An 8,133-nucleotide genomic window follows, 5' to 3' on the forward strand; every position below is an offset into this window, starting at 1 on the left:
GGCACATGGTGTCAGTGGCATATGTACGCACTGTAATATACGACAGGTGTGGGTGAGGTGCAAAGCAGGATTCTATAAACATAGGAGAATGAACAAATCCAAGTGATAAAGAAAATAATGATGAAAAAACATTTAAGTGGTGCTCAAAAACGGAGGCGTAAAGCAGAAGTTGAAGATAAGAATGCAAAAATGCATCGTATAAGCAGCTACTTCACTAATAATCATATAGAGACTCCCACTGATGATACTAATACTACTAGTAGTGATGATGAGTGTGTAATTAATGAAACTAGTATAAGGGCAGGTCCAGCCGACATTGATCATGGCTCTGAAGAACAGGCTCTTTCTTCTGATGAAATTCACCAAATAAAGAACAGCTGCTGCAAAACACATCAGTACAATTACTCTCCTCCGATGCTGCCTTCTGGACTGTTGATGTTTTCACCCAACAGTACTGCATAGACGTGGGCCCCGATTTCTGCCGAAATCCTGCTAGTGATGGATAATATGCAATGTCATCAAGACACATAAGGGCAGAACAAGGTAATTATAAATGTCGTATGCTTTTAAAATCTATACATTACTTGAGTCATTTTATGAGATTAACTCTTTCCAGCAGGGGTTGACTTAACTATTAATTTTGTGAGACAATTGAAAGAAACAGGTTTTTGTTGTATATATCTAAATGTAAAAATGTTCATTCCAGGTTGCTTGCTACTATACTATGATCCCCTTATTCTCTTAATGCCCCACAAATGTGCCTGTATTCATCACAAATGTTGGAGAACATGCATTAATAGTGACATGTTAATTATTTTAAAAAACTCTGTGATACAGTCTTCAACCAGGTGTCCCCGAATGGTGAAATTATTGAAAGGCTCTGGCTCATATACTCACCATCAACTGGCTGCGTCTTCTGTTTTGTGTGCAAATTGTTTCCTCCGAACAGCACATCTGCACTAGCTACGAGAGGGTTTGATTCATGGGCTCACATTGGCAGACTTGGTGAACATGAAAGTTCTACTGAACACCAACAAGCTCTCACCACTTATGTAATGCGTTTATCAAAAACTCAAACCCTTGATAAACATATAGTAGGTGGCTCTATTAAAGAAAGAAATTACTGGACAGAAGTGTTGAAGCGAGTCGTAGCAACAATAAAATTTCTGACAACAGGAGGTCTGGTACTGAGAGGGTCTAATGAAACCTTTTGCAGTCTTAATAATGGCAACTTCCTTGGCTGTTTAGAGCTCTTAGCACAGTTTGATTCTTTCCTGGCCTGCCACATCAACAAATATGGGAATGCTGGTCAGGGCACATCATATCTATCATAGAATCATAAACTTTAAGGTCAGAAGGGACCATTATGATCATCTAGTCTGACCTTCTGCACAACACAGGCCACAGAATCTCACCCACTCACTCCTGTAACAAATCCCTAACCTATATCTGAGCCATTGAAGTCCTCAAATCATGGTTTAAAGACTTCAAGGTGTAGAGAATCCTCCAGCAAGTGACCCATGCCCCATGCTACAGAGGAAGGCAAAAAAAACCCAGGGCCTCTGCCAATCTGCCCTAGGGGAAAATTCCTTCCCGACCCCAAATATGGTGATCAGCTAAACCCTGAGAATGTGGGCAAGACTCACCAGCCAGACACCCAGGAAAGAATTCACTGTAGTAACTCAGATCCTACCCCATCTAACATCCCATCACAGGCCATTGGGCATATTTCATCAACAATCTGAAGAGTTCATCAAACTCATGGCTAACAAGGTAAAGCAGGACATTGTGGATGAGCTAAAATTGGCTAAGGATTTTTTCTTCAGGGTTGATTCCATACCGGATATTAGCCGTACTGATCAGCTGACATGTACTGTGCACTATGTGCTGAATAACTGCACACCTGCAGAATGCTTCTTGAATTTTGTTCCAGTTACATCACATACAGGTCTTCATCTATTTAATGTCATCAATGAAACCCTAAGCAATGAACTAAATATCAATCTAAAGGACTGCAGAGGTCAAACATACGACAATGCTAGTAACATGTCTGGCATTTATTCTGGTGTGCAAGCTTGGGTAATTGCAGTCAATGAGAAAGCAGTGCACATCCCATGCATGACCCACTCACTACATCTATTTGGTATTGCAGCTGCAGAGTCATGCACTGATGCAATTACATTTTTTGGATTTGTCCAAAAACTGTATGTTTTTTTCTCAGGTTCAACTTATCGCTGGGGCCTGTTGTGAGATTCTCTGAAAGAGGAGACATCTGAGGCCAGTAAGAGAGAACTTCTCCCAAAGCTCCTTAGTGACACAAGGTGGTCCGGTCGAGCGGATGCGCTTCGCAGTTTATCATGCAACTACAAAAGCTATAAATCCGTGCTTCAGGCTTTTGGTGCAGATACTGTGCAGAACAATGAAAAACGAGCAGAGGCAAACTCATTAGTTGAAACCATGGATCATTTGGAGACTGCATTTATGACAACATTTTGGAGTAAAAAGCAACAGAGGGTCCTGTGGCACCTTTGAGACTAACAGAAGTATTGGGAGCATAAGCTTTCGTGGGTAAGAACCTCACTTTTTCAGATGCAAGTAATGGAAATCTCCAGAGGCAGGTATAAATCAGTGTGGAGATAACGAGGTTAGTTCAATCAGGGAGGGTGAGGTGCTCTGCAGAGCACTGATTGAACTAACCTCATTATCTCCACACTGATTTATACCTGCCTCTGGAGATTTCCATTACTTGCATCTGAAAAAGTGAGGTTCTTACCCACGAAAGCTTATGCTCCCAATACTTCTGTTAGTCTCAAAGGTGCCACAGGACCCTCTGTTGCTTTTTACAGATTCAGACTAACTCGGCTACCCCTCTGATTTTGGAGTAGAATTCTTACAAGAGTAAACAAAACAAGTCAACTTCTGCAGTCTGAAACAATGGACTTAGGCACAGCTGGGATGCTGCTGAAGTCACTATCTGAGTTTGTGGCAGCACAATGGAATAGTTTTGAGGAATACCATGAATCTGCAATGTCTTTAAGTTCTACAGCTAACTTTCAGGTAAAGCGGCAACATCATCCAAAGCATATGGCGGATGATAGTGAAGAACCTGCTGTTGTGCTGACAGGGGAAGAGAAGTTCAAAGTTGAATCGTTCTACACCATAATAGATTCACTTGTCAGGCATCTCAACAGAAGAGTTCATGCATATTCAGCAATAAACAACTGTTTCTGTTTTTTAACAGGTGACCTTGACAGTACTGCTGTTAAAGAGTCTCTCAGAAGACCTCAGTGAAGAGACATTGTGGTCTCGGTTCTCTCAGTGAAGAGATCTTTGAAGAATGGGTACAGTGGTGCTCACCTGGAAAGCAGCTTGCCTCCAAGCCATTATCACAAGCTCTGCCTACACCACTGCAAGTGCTGACCATAATGAACATGCGTAATTTGCAAACTGCCTTTCAAATGTCTTTGTTGCACTATGCATTTACCTGACACTACCAGTCTCAAACTGCAGTGGTCAGGGCCGGCTCTAGGCACCAGCAAACCAAGCACGTGCTTGGGGCAGCACATTTTCAGGGGCAGCATTCCGGCCATTGGTTTTTTTTTTTTTTTTTTTTGCTTAGAGTGGCAAAAGCCTAGAGCCAGCCCTGCCAGCAGTAGCACGGGGGGGGGCGCCCTGGGACCGCTGTGGTTCGTGTCGGGGAGCAGCGCCCACACCTTGTGACTGGGTTGAGCAGGCTCCAAGCGTGGGACACTCGGGCTCGGGACCGCCGCGTGGGGTGCACGGAGCTGCCTGCAGGTGCCGCAGGGCGGCCGCCCCCCAGCGCCGCAGCCAGGGCTGGGCGAAGTGGCCCGAGACACCCAGGAACTGCGGCTGGGCGACCGGGAGCAGCAGCAGCAGTGGGGCCATAGTGGGGACCGGTGCCCGGGGTGCTGCCGTGCGGGGCCTGCATCCCGCTCTCCAGGGCTCCGCTCCCTCTGGAGCTACCCTGCGCCAGCTCCTCAGTCCCCTGCTGGGGCAGTCCCCCAGCTCTGCCCTCCTGGGTCCCGGCCAGTCCTGGAGGCGGGAGCCCCGGCTGGAGGGACCCTGGGCTGAGGCACGGCCCAGGACCCCCGCTGCTTACCCCAACCCTGCCAGCGCTGGACCGGCTGGAGGTGAGGGGGGAGTGGGCAGAGTCAGCCACTGGTGGGGGGGAGCCCAGGACTGGGGAGGCAGGGGGGTGTGTGGGGGAGCCCAAGGCTAGGGTGGGGGGCAGCCAAAAATTTTTTTTGCTTGAGGCGGCAAAAAACCTAGAGCTGGCCCTGGCAGTGGTGAAAAGGTCTTTTTCACATTTAAAAAGGATAAAAAGTGCTTTACGTGCTACAATGGTTCAAGAAAGACTTAACAGTCTTACTCTGTTATCCATTAAATCGGAGACGGTAAACTCAATAGACTTCTTGAGTTTAATTGAAACATTTGCTGCAGTCACGTCAAAAAATCGGAAGAAAACTTTTGTACATTTTATTTACAGTATCATTCTTCATACTAGTTTTGCTTCAGATAAGTAATTTGTATATTACATAGTAAGTATTAATGTAACTTACTCAACCAAACCACTTTGTGTAGCTATTGTTAATAAAATCTGTGCAGCTATGTGCTGTGTCAAAGACAATTTCTGTGTCAATCTCCTGTCTTTTACAATCATTCCTCAGGGGGGTCCACAAATATGTTTGGCACCAGGCCCACAAAAAGTTAATCCAGCCCTGATTGAAGTTTGTGAAGTGCTCAGACAGTGCAGTGATGGGGGGCAGATAAGGATCTGCAATAGCTAGAAGTGATTTCACACTGACTCTTTCTCTAACTGCTGTTTCTCTTAATGCCCCAGCTCCTGGAATCCTGTGATTATGTGACAATCTCAGCTCTCACTTTAATAAAGGTCAATTTCTTGCTCTCAGTTTCTTGAGTAGGAAAGATTGCGAATGTGACTGGAGTGAATCCTGAATGCTCAGAAACAAACAAACAATATCCGGAATGTAATTTTTTACAAGAAAACCCGTCATGTTTCCTTCAACCAACCTCATTATTTTTGATTACGTGGTGCTGGCAATACTGCATGGGCAATGATGAGTTTGTATTTTCAGGCCTGTCTTCTCCAGCAAAGGCTCTAAAGACCTAAATATAAAAATTAACATCCTAATTTCTCTCTTTAGTTCACCCCCAATTCAGGGGGGCTGTGCTCATTTGCTGCTTGGGCCCACAGTCCGGCTCCATGAGCATTCCCACACCTTGCCCTCTTTGTCTAGTTCCCTTTCTGTTGACTGTGCTGTTTTAGATAAATCATGGCACTAAATTAGGGGGCTTTCCATGGGTAGTGAATAGAGAGTTAAGGCATGAATTCTCACAGTATTACCAACTCCAAACTTTTAAAAATCATTAGTCAGAACCCCTGAAATGATGAGATTGCCTTAAAAACCATAAGTCTTAAAAATAATAAATGTTGGGTTCTTTCTATTTGCCATCTGGCTTCTCAGACCTTTAGGCTGCACTTGGATCATATTATTAAGTTTTTCTCTGCAATCAAGAAAGCTAGAAACTTCCTTTGTTTAGGAAACAAAAGCCAAGAGTCTCACCTCATCACATGCTTCCAGGAGCTGGGGCTTTAACACACACACCAAATAGCATAAGACTTATTATAAAATCATGAGTGTTGGTGACACTGCAGCTCCTTTACACTGAGCCAGAGCAGCCTTAGTGTACATGAGAATCAGGCCTATGAGACACTGATACCAGCTTAACCAAGTTTTTGTCCTTGGAATGTAATGTTACTAGACTTGGAAGGATTAGACTTTATTGGTAGATGTCTGTAACTGTTGATTTCACTGTACGTACACAGACCATGACAAAATATGTCCATTGCTGATCATGAAAAATTTACCAATAGTCACAGTAAGAGCAATACTGCATGAGAACGTATTAGACTTTGATTTAAGATGTAACATAATATTCCACATGCTTTATGAAAATATGCTTATGATCTGAATATGACATAACTGAGATATACTTTATGCAAGATGGGTCATGTAAGATATCATTGGAAAGGGTATGATTTACTGAATATGATTATCCCATTTGTATGCATGTATCCTTTTTGTAAATGAAGTTAGGAATACTGGCCTGTGTATCTGTATTTCATATTTGTTGTTTTATGTCACTCCAACTGCTGACACTTCAGGGACTACAATGGAAAAGCCAGACAGGGCTTGATGGCCCATCAGCAAAGACAATGGACTGTGAAAAGGCTTGGCCATCCTGTGGAGAAGATGCTGGGATGCTACAGAGTCAGGTGGCCTGGTCACCTGCTACTAACCAACTCCTTGGTCTGATGTTCTTCTCCATGGAGGGGTGGGGAATCAAACATGAAATAGCAGCAGAATGAAGAAGTGTGACTGATGGCTACAAATCTCCAGCCTCTCTCCTTTCACAAGTACAGGGGTGAATCCGGCCCATGGAGCCAACCTTCCCCTGTCTCAATTTCCACATGGGTAAAATTATTTTAGTATTATTCCTGTTTCTGCCTATGTAGGGCAAGGCCCCATCGTGCTGCTTTCTGTAGAGACGCTGAGTAAACAGACCCAACAGCTCACAATATGAGCCAGGATTTCACAATCTCTGAACATCCTGTTAGAGTCAAAGGGACCAAAGTGGGTAAAATTACTTTTATGCCAAAGTCTTTGCGTGATCTGGGTCTAGGTTACGACAAAATGCAGTAAGTGAATAAGACAAACCAACTGGGGTCTGAAGGGTGTGAGGGGATGAGGAGGGGAAAAGTAAATCTCACTTACAGATTATGTGACCTGAGATTGTTGTGAGGCTGCAAGGATGTTGGTTCCATGGCTGGGAGACACCTGAATCAGAGAGGAAATAGAAGGTCTCAGGTTAGTTTATATTAAATAGCTGAGTGAGTCCCTGTGCCTCTCGGTATTTAATTAAAACACAGGTCTAGGAGTTCAGAGTGGTGATGCTGTTATAAATATGAAAGCCTGAAATCCCATCTCTTTTCCTTTCCCTCTCCAGACACTCTGCCGTCTGCACTGGAGACAAAAACAGGGGAACTCCTAGGAGCACACAGACAGGGTGAGTTTGCAGGTGGAGATTATCTTTAAATTATGAGAAAATTCCAGAGAAAACATCTTCATGAGATTGTGCTTTTTGTTGGTAACATTTTGTCAGTTGGGGGGTGTTTTTTCATACCCCTGACTGACAAAAGTTCTAGTGTAGACAAAGCCTAAGCTAATTAGGGTTTGGGACTTTGAGAAGAAGTTGAAAACTGTCCACCAGCAGGGAGCATTTTGTAAATCGAGTCTGTTAGACACTAAAAATCATGGACTGAACAGACACACTGGATTTATGGCTCATTACAAAAATCTGTAACTCACTCCCCGCCGCCTTTGTCCTATGACTGCAGAGGTGTTGACGGGCCACTCTACCTTGAATGGTCCCATATATGTGCTAACTATTTAGACTAAACAATCTGTTCCACCTTGCATTTTGCCATGACCTCTGAGTACCTTTCCCAGCATTGTGCATCTCAAAAGCTTCTCTCTCTCACCGACAGAAGTTGGTCCAATAAACAGGGCCGGCTCCAGACACCAGCCGACCAAGCACGTGCTTGGCGCAGCACCTTAGAAGGGGCGGACAATGTTGGGGTGGCGGCGGGCACTCCCAGTGTTTTTGTTTCGGCCGGGCAGTGTGGGGGGTGTTTTGGTGGCGTGGCGCTGGGGGTGGGGGCTTGGGCGGCCCAGCCCGGCGCTCGGGGGGGGGGGGGGTCGGGGGTTTGGCTGGCCCGGCGCTCTGGGGGTTTGGCCGGCCCGGCGCAGCACTCTGGGGGGGCGGGGGGTTGGCCGACCCGGCCCGGCGCTCCGGGGGTTCGGGCAGCCCAGCACAGCACTCCAGGGAGGGTGGGGTTTGGCCAGCCCGGCGCCGCGGGGGGTGTGTGTGTGTGTTATGGCGGGGTGGAGCTCTTCTTTTTTGCCTGGGGCGGCAAAATAGTTAGAGCCAGCCCTGCCAATAAAAGAGATGATCTCATCCACCTTGTCTCTCTAATAACTAGATCCATACAGTCATTGCTTCCGTGCTGTTTCAAGTCTTGTTGACATG

The sequence above is a fragment of the Chrysemys picta genome, chromosome 12 (genome assembly GCF_011386835.1).
Source record: "Chrysemys picta bellii isolate R12L10 chromosome 12, ASM1138683v2, whole genome shotgun sequence".
In the NCBI taxonomy this organism is placed as follows: domain Eukaryota; kingdom Metazoa; phylum Chordata; order Testudines; family Emydidae; genus Chrysemys; species Chrysemys picta.